The sequence below is a fragment of the Triplophysa dalaica genome, chromosome 16 (assembly GCF_015846415.1).
Source record: "Triplophysa dalaica isolate WHDGS20190420 chromosome 16, ASM1584641v1, whole genome shotgun sequence".
Taxonomy (NCBI): Eukaryota; Metazoa; Chordata; class Actinopteri; order Cypriniformes; family Nemacheilidae; genus Triplophysa; species Triplophysa dalaica.
Window position 1 is genome coordinate 18,152,824 of NC_079557.1, and position 16,524 is coordinate 18,169,347.

The following is a 16,524-nucleotide window of genomic DNA, read 5'->3' on the forward strand; positions in this document are numbered from 1 at the left end:
GACAGAATGACAGAATTTCCTTGTGCTCAACTGTGTTTACAATGCAATTTGCTGCAAGAGGTATATTCGAAATGAAAGCCAACCGTGTACATTCTGAGGTCCTTCTGCTCTAGTTGCGGTCCCTACTCATCCGTTCACCACATGACTGGCATTTTCAGGCCTGTCAGTTCTTTGAAGCTGTCGGTGGGGCGGTTTGATCTGAGAATGTACACAGTTTAACACCCCTGCAGGAGACTTTCCAGTCGGGGCGAAGTAAAACAGCTCTTTGCTGGACTAACAGCTTAATTACTACGGCTCAAGATCTGCTCATACCCTTCACCGAGCCCCTTTAGTACGGTCACTCTTCACATAGATCTTTTGTTTGTGTCGGGCTAACTTCCATTGGAAGAATTGTGCAGACGTTTTATTTGGCACAATAACAAGGCATTCAGGATTACTACGAGCTTGTAAAGTTAATATAATTCAACGATGTAGTCGCCGAGTTCACAAACTTCATGTTTGGGACTTGGTTCCCCAAACTTCCATACCATAAAAAGTGCTCTGCGAGCTCATAAAACACACACATTCTTGAAAACTTCACAAAATCTATAAAGGTGTCAGAGGAAAAACCTGGTTTGATTAATGAAAAGTAAACAAATCTTGGATGGATGAGGCTTGTCAGGTTTCTAAACCAAACTGTCAGGTTTCTAAACCAAACAAACTTCTGTTTCCCTTTCATTAAAGCGAAGTGACACCGCAGCATGCCGCATTTTACACGTCGACCGGCCAGGCGTGTTCATAATTTTGAAAAAGCTCAATATTACAGAGGTGTTTGTATAACCCTTCCGTGTGTTTGCTTTCATATCTGCAGCAGAGACGGCAGCAAAAAACAGTCTTTTCCACTGGAAATGGAATTCCATTGGAGTGCCGGGGCTTGCTCCACTGTTTCTTTTTCCAGGTTTGTGGCCTTCCAGTTTTAAAGGAGCCATTCTTTTGCTGTTTTTGAGGCTTTTATTATGTTTTTTTGGCTGTTTAATAATGGATGTCCATGCTTCTAATTAAAAAAAACACTTTATATTTCACATATTCACATACACGTTCACCACTGTCCCTCTTCTAACAAAATTATTGGATGTCGTCCGGTCTATATAAAGTCTCTCCTTATGAAATGCTCTGATTGGTAAAGCTGACCAGGTCTGTCGTGATTTATTCCCCGCTTAGAGTGTGTGTGAAGATGTCCCAACCATGGCATATCAGCGCGCTTCCGCTTCTCAAGCTGTTGTGATTGGTCAGTGTCCCTCTCAGTGCACATGTATTCATTAACTTTTAGCAATAAACAGTAACAATGGCGTCAACTTCACTTTATCAGTTATAAACATGTGTGGAAGTGTAACGGAGGTCTGCTAGTGCATGTGCAAACATCAATCTTTGTTAGAGGTCGCACATTTTTTGGACACCGGACCGAATGGTGTCAGACGGGTAATATTAATTAACACTAATAACAGAAGCGTCAGTTTTGCCTTTTTATATTGAACCGGAATTGAATAATAAAACAAACAGATTGACCAGGAGACATTTTCAAGCAGGACTTCAAAGGATGTTCAAAGAAGTGTTTTAGTGGTAGGCTATGCTCGCACACACACACATACACACACACAATATCAGTGTATTAATAGAGAACAGCTTTCACAGCCGATGTTAAAATCATGGAAGCTGTTATTTGACCGTTGGTTATCTTAGAATGTGTCTTGTTGAATTCTCATTACCAGCTGTAGGACTGTGATGAAAGTGAAAGTTGTTTAGCACGTAGCTCAGTCTAATGTTTACGATCTCTGATAACCAAACACTACTCCAGCGGCTCTTCCTCTTCTCTAAGGAAGGCCTCTTCCTTAAAAGCTAGGTTATTAAAAGCCCTCGGAATAGTGACATCATGTACCCGGGAAGTAGAGGGTTGTAGTCCGATTCCAGCCGTTCTCTGTAGTCCTTGAAAAGCAAATTCTGTTAAAGCCAATATCTCGCTTGGCACTGAACTTTGAGCTTTATCATTTTGTAGGTATTGTTTATGCCCTAACAGCAACATTACACACTCACTAAAGGTTGAAAAATGGGTTAGTGGGGAATGGGATCTTTAATGTTCATTGGTGAGGTTCGGTGAGTGAAGGGGTGGTGAGTTACAGAGAAGTTGCCCTTCTTTGCAGTCTGGCAAGCCCAACCATGAGTTTCTGTGGATTTTGGCGGGGAAAACCGGTCCCTCGCTAAGCATAAAACGTCCAACTTGGCTATGCCATGTCTTTCAGGGGTAGCAAAAAGCCTCTGGTGCCAATGATTTATTTCACTTGTATGTTCTGCTTGTGACCTCCAGTGCTGTCAAACAATCCTAATGGTTACATCAATGAAGCTAAACGTCCACGTCTCTGCAGCCCTGTGTTTTTCTGGAAGCAAGGCAACCACCTTCGCTCAAAGCAAAACAGTGTTTCTGTACACAACATGATAATTATGCTGTCATCCGTTATGTCTTTGGTGAAGTCGGCTGTGAAACCAGAGACGGTTTGGTCTTCTCATGACCGAAAATTTTGACAGAAGGAACAATGCAGAGCGCTAAAAGTTAGCTGTTACCTTGGCTTTGATTTACTGAATTCCAGCACTGGCTTATGGAAACCATTACCGACTGTGCTGCTACACAGCTCTGTATTAACAGCCAGCTCTAAACTGTGAAAATTTATGGGCCATGGTTACAGCAGAGACGTTACTACATTACTGACTACGGACTAACCCGAGAATGAATAACATTAAGAGGTTGACAGATTAACTGCCTGTCATGCATATTTATGTTTGATCGCACAAATGTATCTTTTGGCCAATGCATGGGCTGTAAGAATCTTGCTTGAATTACCGTGGTTGTAGGATGTTTCACAATGTTTAAAAAACAGTCACTATCAGAAAATGAATTAATATTTCTGCATTAAGATACATGAACTTTCATCATTGAACATGAGGACTGAAATGAGCTGTACAACAGCTGTAATACGGTTGCCTTCACATTAATAATACCTCTCATAGTACATTATTTATCCATAATTTTGTTTTTCCAAACTTTTTTTTATTTAAAAAAATATGTAATAATATGCTAAAAAAAATCATTCCAGCAGGTGCCAGTGTTCACAAGAATTTTAAACAGGCCATTTTTACAATCAAATCAATTCACAAAGGATAAAATCCCCCCAAAAATCTAATTTCGTTCAATATTTCCTTTGCTTTATGCAATTTCTTTTACATCCTACATTTTACCATCTGAATAGTAATTTAGCTAAAAGTAGTCCAAACATTCTGCCAACTTCCTCAAGCTACATTGTTCTAATTTGAATAGTCACCTACAGCTATTTTAACGTGGTTAAAAATTATACAAGACCATCTGGATAGTTTCTACAAGGTACAAAGGACTATTGAGATCATTCTCTGATTCACGACAGCCAAACCAAATTTGAACTGTTCCATAACGTCAACTTCCTATTGACTCTGAGTCTGCCTGATCATCTACAGTCATTCCTCCATTGAAGCAATCCCTTACAATCCTGTGCGTGAATCCATACTCCAGCTGTGGAGCACCAGGCAGATTTTGTGAGGCCTTCTTTCTCTAAGCTGAGGACTGAGCCTGCATTAAGTGCTTCCGCTTCTCTTTTAAGGATTACCGGAGCAGAGGGAAAAGCAAAGAGTATGGCTGAGACTGCGTCTACCTTCAGGGGTTTCATGAATACCAGCCAAATTCACTTTACAAAGAAAATTTAAAGCATGTCCTAGATGATACCCTTTAAAAATAAATAATATGCATAGTTTAGGTAAAAATATGTACCAATATGTGCCTATGAGGAACTTTTTAGGTGGGAAAGTGTACTCCATTGACTGCTCCATTTTCTGAGTGTGTCCTACACCTGTGCAATAAATTGTGTTATTAATAAGACAACAGAACACAGACAACCTTTCATTGCTCAAAGCCTTAAGCACAGCTTAAATTATTTAGTCTTCCAAGAACTTGATGAAAAATTAGTTAATTTTGAAATCTCAAATTTTAACAGCAGGCGTATCTTGGCAAATCATAGCACATTGGTGAATGCCTGAACACTTACAGAAATTTCCACTTACTCAATACTGTCTATAACAGGGGTTCTTAACAGGGGGTCTGGGGTCCAAAAGGGACTTCCAAGGGGGCCTCAAGATGACCGTTATATAAAAATTAGACAAAATTAGCATTGAAAAAACAAGATATTTCTTATTATTTTTACATTTTTGTAGTCAATAAAGTTTTCCCTAAGCTCTATAATATTTGAAAGTTTTATTTTGAGGTTTTGTGAGTAAGAGGGGGCCTTTGAATATTGTTGAATTCAATGGGGGGGCCTTTGAGTCAAAAAGGTTGAGAACCCCTGGTCTATAAGAAACAATTAAGATCTTATTAGCGACATTACTTTCCAAATGGTACTTTTTCAAAAGGACTTTTTTATGATGCCTTGCATTTGAAAACCAATGCAAAAATTTAAACAGAACACTGAATGAATCTTTTTTCTTCTACTGCACTGAATTGACAAATCAGATCTGTCAAGCTAAAGCATCCAGGGCAAATGAGAAAATGTTTGGGAACTAAAGTCTAAAATAACAAATAAAGGGCCTCAGCCCCGAAATACAACCCCATTCCTGTGATTATTTTGCCATCTCAAAAGCAAACTAAAACCTTTAGTCCTCAGTGTATATATATGTGTCAAGATGTACATGTCAGAGTTTAAATGTAGGCTGAGCTAGAGCGGCCTGTAACAACAGGGATTTGATCGCATACGATCGGCGGGCTCTGTGATAATTGTGGCCACCTGTGATGGGATAAAGGGAAACCTGCTTTACAGCTTGTGCTTTGGGGTGGGGGTGTACAAAGAGCTCTAGAAGGCCCTTGCGCGCCAACTGGCTTAAGAATTGATAGTTTAAGAACTTAATAACAGATTTAGATGTGTACACAAATGTTATTTTGTTGTTATTTTTTAAATTCACTTTTGGATACACATTTTATATAACTTTAGATTTTTTTGCTATTAAATGGAATGTCAAATCAAGAGCATTGCATTCTGTGAAACATTGGTCCACACAATGTACCCAGGTTATACACAATATGTAGTAATGTTTGCATTCAGAAAATTAGAACACATTGCTCAGTATACACACTGCATAAGACATTTCTAGTAGAGCTGAATGATGGAATGCTTTTCCACCTTCATTATCACTAGGGGTCAACACTGCTTGAATTCGCAGAGCACACAGAAAGCAGACACTAACTGGGAATGTTGGCCGATTTGTTGCGATGATGAAGTATCTTTTGCTGGGAATGGGAAAGTACGTATTTATATTGAGACAAACTATTTACAGATCATTTAATTGCTGCATCACAGACCTAATTGTTTCATACTGTTTGCATATTAAAAGCTGACAAAATTATAGAATGAGAAGATTACTAATCAAAACTTAAAGAAATGCATATACTTTGCTTCTAAACGTTTTAAATAATAAAGATTTGTGAACTTTTTTTTAGATAAATAACGGTGACCCCATGACATCTTTTAAGGCTATGTTTATGTTTACACCACATTCTTAATGTTTGAATAACATTTATTATTGTATAATAATTCATTATTATTTATCTATTATTATTTATTATTGAATAATATTTAAAATTGGCATGTCGAAAATCCTTATATGTCATTGACCCACATATCTGTATTTATGAGTCAAAAAATGTTAAGCTGACATTTCCTGCAATATTGTACCCAACAATTTAAATTATAAAATTTTCAACACTTCTTTTCATGTACTTCCTTAAGAACTGATCTTTGTTTAATTTTAACTAGAAAGCTTTACCATTAAATACATTTACTTTTTACATTCACCCTTAATATTCCTCTATCCTTTGCAACTGAAATGTATCTTATTTGAACTCGTCATGACTTTCTTCCTATTGCTTCTGAACGAACTATTTTTACTCAACATAATAATAGTAATAGTATTATTTCTTGGTATCCTTAGAATAAAATGTATGTAGTCTGCGCTTCAATATCGTATAAGTCAGTCCAGTTCAAACTCTGACAAGCACAGCACACCAGTTGAACCTAACATTCTTCGGATGTCTGCATTAAGCATCTGGTGTAAATCTTTTTCACACTTTATTTACACAGCAAAATATGAAAGCCAAACAATTTCGGACTTTCTGTCGATCCGGATGGACCGCTGATCTTCAACTATGAGGAATCTTTGCGGCGTAAGTAGCAGCAGCAATAACTGTAAACAACCGTACGCCCACACCAAAGCCCATTCAGATTTTACAGAGTCCATCACGCCTTTACGGACAAGAAAGCCTATGCTGTTGCATGCTGGGATAGATAAAGACGTCCCATCCCGAATCCAAAGCTCTGATGTTTGTACACTAGTTTAGCGGGGGAACTAAAAGTACTTAAAACACTTTAGAACCACTGCCATGTAAGTCCAAAACACATTAATAAAGCATCGCTTTGAAAAGAAAAGGACAATCTGGCATCTATTCTCCACAGTGCCAGCGTTAAAGCCGCTTAATGGCTTTTCTCCACGCTGAGCTGTCAAGACAAACACAAGGTTGGGTGGAAGACGCTGAAGAAGATCCGTGGTAAGGTTTCGAGGGGGTTGGCACAAGACCCTGCCATCACTGTCCACTCTCAACGTCCCAGCTGCCTGCCTGTAATTCTATACATCAAGGACAGGATGAATCTTTGCCGAATTAACATATCTCACATATTGATCGTGCGGCACTCCCTTTGAAACCGACACCTCCTCCCCTGCACTTTGAACTGGCCTCTGTTCTGCCCAAATTATTCTGAATTAAAAAAGGCTCTTAAAGGAACAAGACTCAGGGTGTCAGTTACTCGTAGACTAAAATAAAATCAAGTAAACAGAAAATCAAGTATGCACTGAAAACGATACTTGGAAACAAACGACATTTTCCTGATAAAGGTGATTTTGAAAGGCTAATTTAAATGTACAAGGCTGTTTAATCTCCATCCAGGAAAATGGCTGACTATGTGTTTACAGCAGAAAAATCTGCAACACAAGCCCTGAAGATATTTTGTAACCACATTGGGAGAACGACTCCATCTCCTAATTTCTGCTCATTTAATTCGCCAGGCTCTCATGTTTGCACTCTCTGCACTTGGAAAGTCATATCAATTGTATAAATAAATTCAAGCCTACTATAAAAGAACCAAGCCAACGTTCAAATTTAAAATGCCCCCCCCCAAAAAAAATCCTTATAAACCATGCTGTGTATTGTAAATAATATATATTGTAGATTGATGATATGAGGATGAATACTGATTATCTTGCCATTATATCCTTTCCAAAAGAAACTTAAAATACTATGTGGAGGATGCAAGATTTTTAATAATTACAATAGGACCGCATACTGAATTTATGAACTTAACCAAGTGAATCTATTGAACCAAACTCATATTTAAACAGCTATTGTAAAGCTTTCCTCTGTGTACACATATCTTTACAAGTACAATTTTGGCTGTATTATTTGTGCCCCCTTCAAACCCCCCCAACTGTTAGATGAAATTTACGCCCATGTTAAAATGCCATAAATAGCAATCCTTGATGTACTCAGTCAACACTTTTTTTTATGTTAGTCTGCACAACAGCACCTCACCTTTGAGGCTGTCAGGAGGAGTTGACAGAAAAGGAGACCGTGCCAAAACTGTTGAGTTTCTCCCTATCAACAACACATGTCCGAGGCCACAGTCCATCACTTCAGCCCATCTTATCCCACTAAAGCCGCTTGCAAGACTTGCACTGCGTGATGCAAAGCGTTCTACTGAGCATAATACAGTGTGAGGGTTGAAACCACATCAAAGCAGACCTTAAAAAATGGGGAGAACGTTGGCAGCTCTGGCTGCAGTCCACAAACGGTAAAGTTGGCTACACAAGTCTCTTTTTGTTAACACTTTTATAAGGAATTCTTTAAATAAACTGTAAGCGTGTTAGTTATGGACGCATTATAAACAAAACGTGTGAAAAAAAAGCTTTTGATCCAAATGTAATTACAGCAATCCATCAAACACGTTGCAGTCATTTTCTAACGTCAGCAAAGGGTTTTTCATTTATTTAAATGTTTGAATGCGACTTTTATAATGACTTGATGACTTTAAGATGTTTCAGCATTGCAGCGAAACTGCAATCTGTATGGTTAAACAACAAATTACGAGAGGCCCTCTGTTATAGTGAGTTTCCCATAGTTAAGACAGACTAAAATAGAAGATGATACAGAATTAAACTGATGCTGTAGAAAAAAAAACATATTGTTCAGAAGTTGCTCATTCATAGCTCAGGGGATTTCATAAATCATAAAGTTCTCTTTTGTGTTTCATTTAAAGGGACAGTTAGATCACCCCCCAAATCCTGTCATCATTTATTCTACCTCATCTTGGTTATGACCTGCAAATGACTCTTACTTCTGTGAAACACAAAAGAAGATATTTTGAGAATTGTTTTAGCGCCTTGTGTGCCCAAATAGTGTATTGTAAGTCAACAGATGTTGTTTGGTTGACAACAATCTTCAAAAAAATCTTCTTTTGTGTTCCTCAGAAGCAACAGATATCTGGAATGCCATGAGGGTGAGTAAATGAAAAAATATTTTTAATACCCCATTAAGTATTAATTTAGTCATGGATATTTCTCCTAAAATAAAAAATATTAACAAATGGGAGATTAGCAAATTAATTAAAATAAATAATATGTTATAGTAAATATATAATAAATAGCACTGAACATAGAGTAATTAGTAAACTTGCAAAAATTTGGATTAAGTGGCCAGTTAAAAAAATGAAGACATACTAAACATGTCTGGTTATAATGATTACATTTTGCAGTCCTTCACAGTATTATTCAAGGGGAAAGTAACAAAAGCTACAAAAAATCCTAAAGTTCTACTTTACGATCAAAGCAAAAAGCATCATTATGATATTTCTAAAGGTCCAAGCGTACAATGAACAAAAACCATACCAAAAAGCAGTGTCCTTTAATAGCAGAATAGAACAAACACAACAAAAGGCCGCAGAGACTTCAAAGGGACAAGTCTCCAAATAGTGTGTCCTTCCCAAAAATACAAATTGGTGCATCTATTCTCTTTGACCTCGGTCTACTTTTTTCATTTCTTACAGGTTGGACTACCACAGAAGCGAGGTCCAGTATTCAGCGGTCAGACGTACAATAGAAGGCAAACGGGTGAATGAAAGCAATGTCTAATGAGAGAGGATTCTTCCACTACACTAGCTACCAACCACAGAGAAACGAAAAAGCTATTATGGATCCTTAAAAGAGTGGAAACTCTGGATAGGTGTGCAGACATAGGGCTCAAAAGGAGTGAGGCACCTCCCTCTGTGACAGACCTTTGGTTCCTTCTCCGGGAACAATGGAGGAACAAGCTTAATCCTTGCCAGCTCATAATGAGCTATAAGCTTTCCTTTCACTACAAAAATGTTCTCCTTTTTTGGTGCTAATCAGGGACAAATGCCCCGGACCCTTTCAGGATTTCCAAACTTCATTCCATTGCTGGTGCTCTTCTCTCTTGTCCTACGTTTCAAGTGTCCAAGGATGAAGATGAGACGGGTTTGAGATGCGTGAGAATGCGCAGGCTTTGGCTCAATGTATAGAAGCTCTACGTTCAAGAGGCTCTATTGAGACCTTGTCTTTCCAATTGCATCGGAATGTTGAAGGGTTTCGAGACCGTGAATTAAGCCACAATACATGCCCCAGTACTGCTCTTCAATGCAAAAATAGCTAAAACATGCTTTTTGGTCATAAGGCTAAAACATTAACTTATCAATTTTAGCACTGAAATGCCTCCACAGGCTGTGGCGAACCAGAAAAAGAGGCAAGGTACAGTAGAACAACAAAGAGCCCGAACCCATTCAGACCATGAAAGCAAGAGCATCCATAGCGGCGATGAGGCATGTAGTGCTGGGGCTTTCTTCCACTCACCGCACAAGAAGCGAGAGAGATGTATGAGGAATGTATTAAAGCAAAATGACACCTAATCCGCTTAGGGGGAATGTTATGAAGGCAGGCAAAAGAAAGGGTTCTGGGACCCAAACCCTGCATTACAAGCTACACAAAGCCAGGCCATTTCAGCGATGAGGAAACTACAAAGAGCTACAACTGAATAAGCCCTCATCACTCAGGGAAAGTTTTATCACAAACATCATGACAAGAAACATGAAACGGCCAACAAGTCTTTCAAACTTTTTTAGAAAAGTCCCTTAAAACACCATTTGTCTTCGTAATTGGGAATATTGCATTCTACATGGTTGCAATGTGCTTGGAATGCTTGTCTGATCTATTCTTCACCAAAGATCTTTTCCTCCTTTTTGCACTGAAGTCCATCTCTTCCCAATGCTCTTTGCGTTTCCTACGTGACTCATATATCTGGCACACCTATCTAAGGCGCGTCTCACAAATTCTCAACCCTGCGGATCGGAATGCGCTTCCTTTTTCTCCTCTTTCTGGTGGCAGTCTTGCACAGAAGGTGATGTGATGCAGAACGCCGGTGCAGGAACGGCCCCACTGGCCTCGCCTCCCTTTTCAGGACCTTCATAAACAGGGGGGGTGTGAAATGTAATCCCAGGCCTTGTGCATTCAACCGACCTGGCTGTTTCAAAGTTTTGTTTGTGTATATCCTTTTCCGGTTCTTTGAGTAACTCCTGCTGCCAGTGCCTTTGAAACCCTAGATCACCCCCACCTGTAGCGGGACAGGCGGCATGTTTTTATAATTGTGTGTTAAAGACGGCATCTTCATATCCTTATGCCCTGTTTCCTGAGGAGTCTTCACAAACAATGAGAAGAAGGGAGGATCTGCTTGGCTTGTGGTGTTGCTTTGGCTATAGAGTTTGCTGGGTTCTAAATCAAATTCATCTTGACTTGCCATGAATGAAATGTTGATATGAGCCCAATTAAAGTGGATAAGAATGTAGCAGTGCTTTGGATATGGTTCTTTGGAGGGCAAACAGAAGATGATCTCTTCCTCTGAATTGTTTTAGATGGTTTGAAAGGGTACAATTGTTTGGTTATGATAAAAATGTCCCGTAAACCAGGATCAAAGAATGAGATGTTTTGTATCACATTGTAAAAATTCAGAATGGTAACTCAATAGCTATCTTCATTGTAAATTCATAGGCTTGATTTTGAGCGACAGCCAGATTTTTCCTTTTGCTCTGTTTTCATACACCACTACTTTTCATTCTATTGCTCCCTCTCTTGACGTTCCTTTGAACCATGACTGCCATTACAACAGGCCTGTTTTTCATCTAGAGAATGTATAAGGGAATGTGGGGCTGCATCTCCACTCCAGTTGCTCTTCTAAGGCCTCTATCCGTCTTGGCCTTGCTTTGCCATGCATGTCACTTAAGAGTCAAATAGGCTGTGGTGTGTAGAGGCCAATGGTCACATGACCACTAAGGCTTAAGCAGAGTACAAGAGATCAACTGAGTTAGTTTCTACAATAGTCTAGTAGGCACATGAAAGGGCAGGAGGCCGAGACAGATCATAACATCATAGGAGAAGCATTCCATCCTTCCATATCTCAGTTTTCACTCCTCATTCCAATGGCTTCTTTCCCCATTAAATAACAGCTATGGACCTCGAGAGCAAGGTCACGAAAGCAGAAATTCCTTTTCAGAATCTCTGTGGAGAAATTGAATTTCAGAGATCAAATGTAAGCTCTGAAAAAGATCTCCTATGAGCTCTGAGGGTGCTGTAAAATAATGTTACAAACTGCTGTAGACACAATATGTTTTAGGTGCGATTATAATTGTGCTTTATTTATTAAAATTAATCGTGTAGGGAAAACAATATTACTGAAATTGTTCCTACCAATTATTTTGACCAAACAATTAATCTATATTTAAATATAACCACTAATGTCCGTCTGTGTCTTGTGTTTTGTACTTATAACCTATTTTATTTAAGATGCATTTATTCAGTAATCATTTAATCAAAATTGTAAATTTTTTACAACAACATTCTTGAAAAATAGCGCTGTTTGTGGTACACAAATGGTTAATTTTCATTCTCTGCAATGAGTCCCGCCTCCGTAGCTCACGTCGCTAATAGGATTGGCTTTGCCTTTCTTGAGTCCCGCCTCTTTAACCCATGTCGCTTTATGGTTGGTCTTGCCTTCTCTCGCTAACGTGTGGCTACAGCTGATACGGTTGGTTGTAAGCACCAATTTCCCAAAGCTCTGTCAACAAGTCGCAATTAGCAAAAAAAAATGTCTTACCAAGAGTTTATTGACTAAAGTTGCATCACATATTGATTCAGGAACAATGTTTTTCCCATTGCATGACAATACCCTATTTACCGGATGAGTTCCAAACTTAAACGTTAGTGTCTGTCTGTAATGAAGCAGCCCTGTCATGTTTTGGAGGTGGCAGTGTCACAGGTGAGGTTAAACAATGACATAGTAGTGTGTTAGTTGTGAAATTTCGTATTGTGACAAATGTGAGGTTGACAATCTACAGTAATGTTTCTAAGTGTGTTTAAAATGAGAGCTTTGAATTGTTAAATGGGTCATTTTATTAGGTGGAAAGGCAGAGGCAGGGTTTTAGCCTTTTAAAACATACTTTTTTTTCTTGTTGTGCATTATATTAAGGTTGCAATGTGTTAAGAGGTTTATTCAGCACTCAGTCATACAGTAAATATAACAGTACATATAAAAAGTAGCTAGTTGTATATTCTAGTGATTTTTTAGTGTAACAATAAGAGTGACAACAATGAAAAAACGTGTAGAAAACAATTTCTACAAACAATATGCCCTTGCATACATCTTATCTTTGTGTAAAATGAAAGTCGATTCCTTGGTATTATTTTACAGTGATTAAGATGCTAAAAAAATCTGTCACACGGGTAAATTACAATTTTCAGATATTAAAGAGTAACCGAGACCCAAGATATTACTAAAGTGCCAGACAAACCCAATATGGGATGCCTGCTGTTTGAGAACTTTAACATTGCTGCATTCCTCGAGACGGAGAATTGAGGATGAGACACGGATTTGCAAATTAAAGCGATGAAACCAAATACATGCCCTCTGGGTCAATGAATTTCATTTAGTACATAATAAGTTATTTCATATGGGGTCTATGAAGGTTGCCATCGGATCTGTTATCTTTAATTTAGTCTAAAGACAGCTGTGGAATCTGACACTTGTGTCATGCCTTGTGTGGAGAAAACAGTTATAATAACACAAAGAGAAGAGATATGTTATGTGTTTAAATCATAGTACATTGCATCCATCCTAAAGTAAAAAAAAAAAAAAGAGTAATTGTGTATGAATGACGCATAACATAGACCGCTTCCAGTACTTGAATCTAATAACGTTACAATCAGCGAGTACCGTCTCCGGCAAAATGCCTTTTAAACAAAACCACAGTCCATTATCTAGTGATTATGAAGAGTATTGAAAACATTGGAACGAGTAACGTCCTGACTGTTCCCGGACAGACGCATGCTGGATTGAGATTGACAGATTACAGCACCAGCGCAGGTCAGAGTTTTTAAATTATGCTATATTGGTTTGTTCCTCACATGAAGCTAACGAAATACATGACATCGAATACAGTGCATGACAACTTTTATGGTAATTTCCTGATAGTTGGTCCTTTTTGAAGCTTTAGAGTAACATCCACGGGTATCACAACAGATCGGACTGAAGGGAACCCGTCAGTCCGATACCCGATCCAGCAAAAAAGACCCGTATCGGCCCCAATTCCAATCCAGAGTATCGGTGCATCCCTAGTTTTAAAACATAAATTCTGAAAATCCTAAGCATCCAGTAAAGGTGAATTTGATATTAAAGTGATAGTTAACCCTCACCCTCAACCACTCACCCTCTTGTCATTTCAAACCAGTATGACTTTCTTTCTTCCGCAGAACACAAAATAAAATGTTTGAAAAAAATTTTAACTGGATCCCATTCACTTACATTGATTTGTGTCCATACAATATTGAAGGGGGGTCAGTGCTGTTCGGTTCAACTGTTTTTAAAATATCTTCTTTTGTGTTCTGCGGAAGAAGGAAAGTCATAAATGCTCAAAATGAAAAAAGAGGGTGAGTAGATGATGACAAAATTTTAATTTTTGGGTGAACCATCAATTTAATTTGATATTTGGAATTAAAGAAGGACTGCGAGTTCTCTGTTTATCTTGTGTACCTCATAAGAAGCACAAACAACTGTAATCCCATTCATTCAACCTGGACAGCTGGAATGCCCAACACAGTAAAGTGCAGCGAATGCCACACAAGCGCGCCTCAAACTTGGCAATTAGGGCAGAACATTTCTGTGTTGCAGAAATACAGGTGTATGATGTCACTGGAACATGAAGTCTCCCAGGAAGATCCAGACAGTTACGGTTCCAAAATAATAATAAAACCTGTTTAGCAAACATTTGTGGAGACAGGTGTTTTAAACACTGTTAATGATCTTCTCCTTGATAATCATACACCTGCAGAACAAATGCTAGCCTCGCCATATTGTTTGTCTTACATTATTTTTGTATTCCATTTCCAAACAATGAACAACAGAGCTCTTCATGGTTCAAACCATTCCAACAAATGAAACGCCACGGACAAAACAAACAACACCGTTTACAACTCATCCCCATTTAACTTGGATAAAGAACAAGCTGAATTTAATTTAATATACACAGAGCAGTGTGCAGAACCAAAACAGAGCAAAGACATCTGTCATTTAAAGTGTTTCAAAAATATTGTTCCCGAACCATCTGCAGAGCTTTACACGCCCACTGTCATGATAGGGGTTGAAGTCCAAAGGGAAACCCAATACAGAGATCAGCAGATATCTCAAGCTCCACTTTTCCTGTGCCGAGATCACTACCAGATGTTGGCTGAACAGGAGCTTCTAGGACCCGAACAACCTCCACAAATCACTATAAATCACCCGCCACTTCCCAACAGCTTCCTACAGTACATGTCTCAATCCCACAATCACGTTTGCACTGTCATCACAAACAGACAGTTAATCTAATCTCAATCGTTGTGTTGCTCCTGTTGGGTTGTATGCAGGTGGGGGCCAAAAAACACAACAACATGGCAACAAGGTTCTGAAACAAAATATGAAATCTGTTCTTCCTATCTATGGTCATGCCAGTTTTTCTCCCCATTACTCTGAAAGCTTCTCATTATTTCTGCCAATGATGCATCTGGTACACCAATACAGATGTAAATAAATAGGCGAACTGCGGTGGTGCACGGAAATAATCAGTCCTGGAAAGCGCAGATAGCATTGAATGAATAGGTGTAACTGCTGTGGCGGGAAAAAAGAGTCAGACTTCAGACTGTAAGGAGAGCGAGCTCTTTATGGCCAGAGCAGCTTATGATAGATGGACAGTAATTTCTTTTCCATCTGGTTTGAGGAAGGGCAAAGCCACTAATGAGTCCTATCAACACAGGTCTCCTGTCCTCACAGGGACATTTGATCATGGAGCCACACAGGACAGAAACAGACTACACAAGCTGTTCTGCTACGCAGAAGAGCCCGTCTGACTGATGACTTAACCTGATGTTATGATACAAGAGTCTAGGATGAAGATGATGTTTAGATTTGGATTAGGTATGATCTCACAATGCTCTTTGTGTCTCGGGTCTTAGTGGTGCGTGCTATGGCAGGCATCATCATAACTACTGCTTATATTTGGGATTAGGGAGTCTTCAAAACGCTTTATGCTGTATTAAATTTGGCGTGTAACTCATCCTGTGCTGTTAGTGCTATGGATCTGAATGATAACTTGAAATATGCGGTTTGGTAAAGAGAGGCGTGTAATTACTCTTCTAAGCGATCAGATTTACAGCGTTTTGCTGGCATATAATAAAAAAGGAAATAGGCAAAACCAAACCATAAAGCAGGACCAGAATATCTTTTATGGTCAACTCTTTTTGGCTTGGGGCAATAAGTAATCAGCTAGCAACCGTCCAGAAAAAGATTTACAATTTACAATAAGGTTGTATTTGTTAACAATTAGTTAATGCATTTGCTAGCACGAACAATGTGCAATTATTAATCTTAGGTCATGTTTATTTCAGAATTTACATATGTAAGGGATAATGTACAGGCAGCCGGTTGTTATCCCAGAAATATGCCCCGGCAGTGTGATCAGCACTGAGGATCTTGCATCACACTTGAAGGGGCTTATTTTGTGATAACAGCCGGCTGCCTGTACATTAACCTGCTAATTAAATGGCTACTTGCACATTAGAAAAAACTGAACATGAAATTTGTATGTGAAATATTTTTTTTTAACTCATTTTTACTGAATGCAGACCTTCCAATAGTAAAAGTTGACTTTTAGTTTCAAGGGAAGAAACAACGCACAACAGTCAGGAACATGCAATTTGGTTTAATCATTTGTAAATATAATGTTATGTATGTTATAAATCCTGTTAACTGTCAGAGTTAACAAAATACAACTTTATTGT

At 38.6% G+C, this 16,524-nt stretch overlaps 1 protein-coding gene across 1 annotated transcript in view; it reads right to left on the minus strand.

Moving 5' to 3' along the window:
• The window catches only part of fgfrl1a (fibroblast growth factor receptor like 1a), a 48,173-nt gene that overhangs the window by 6,729 nt on the left and 24,920 nt on the right, over window positions 1-16,524 (minus strand). The gene's annotated exons all lie outside the window — the stretch shown is intronic.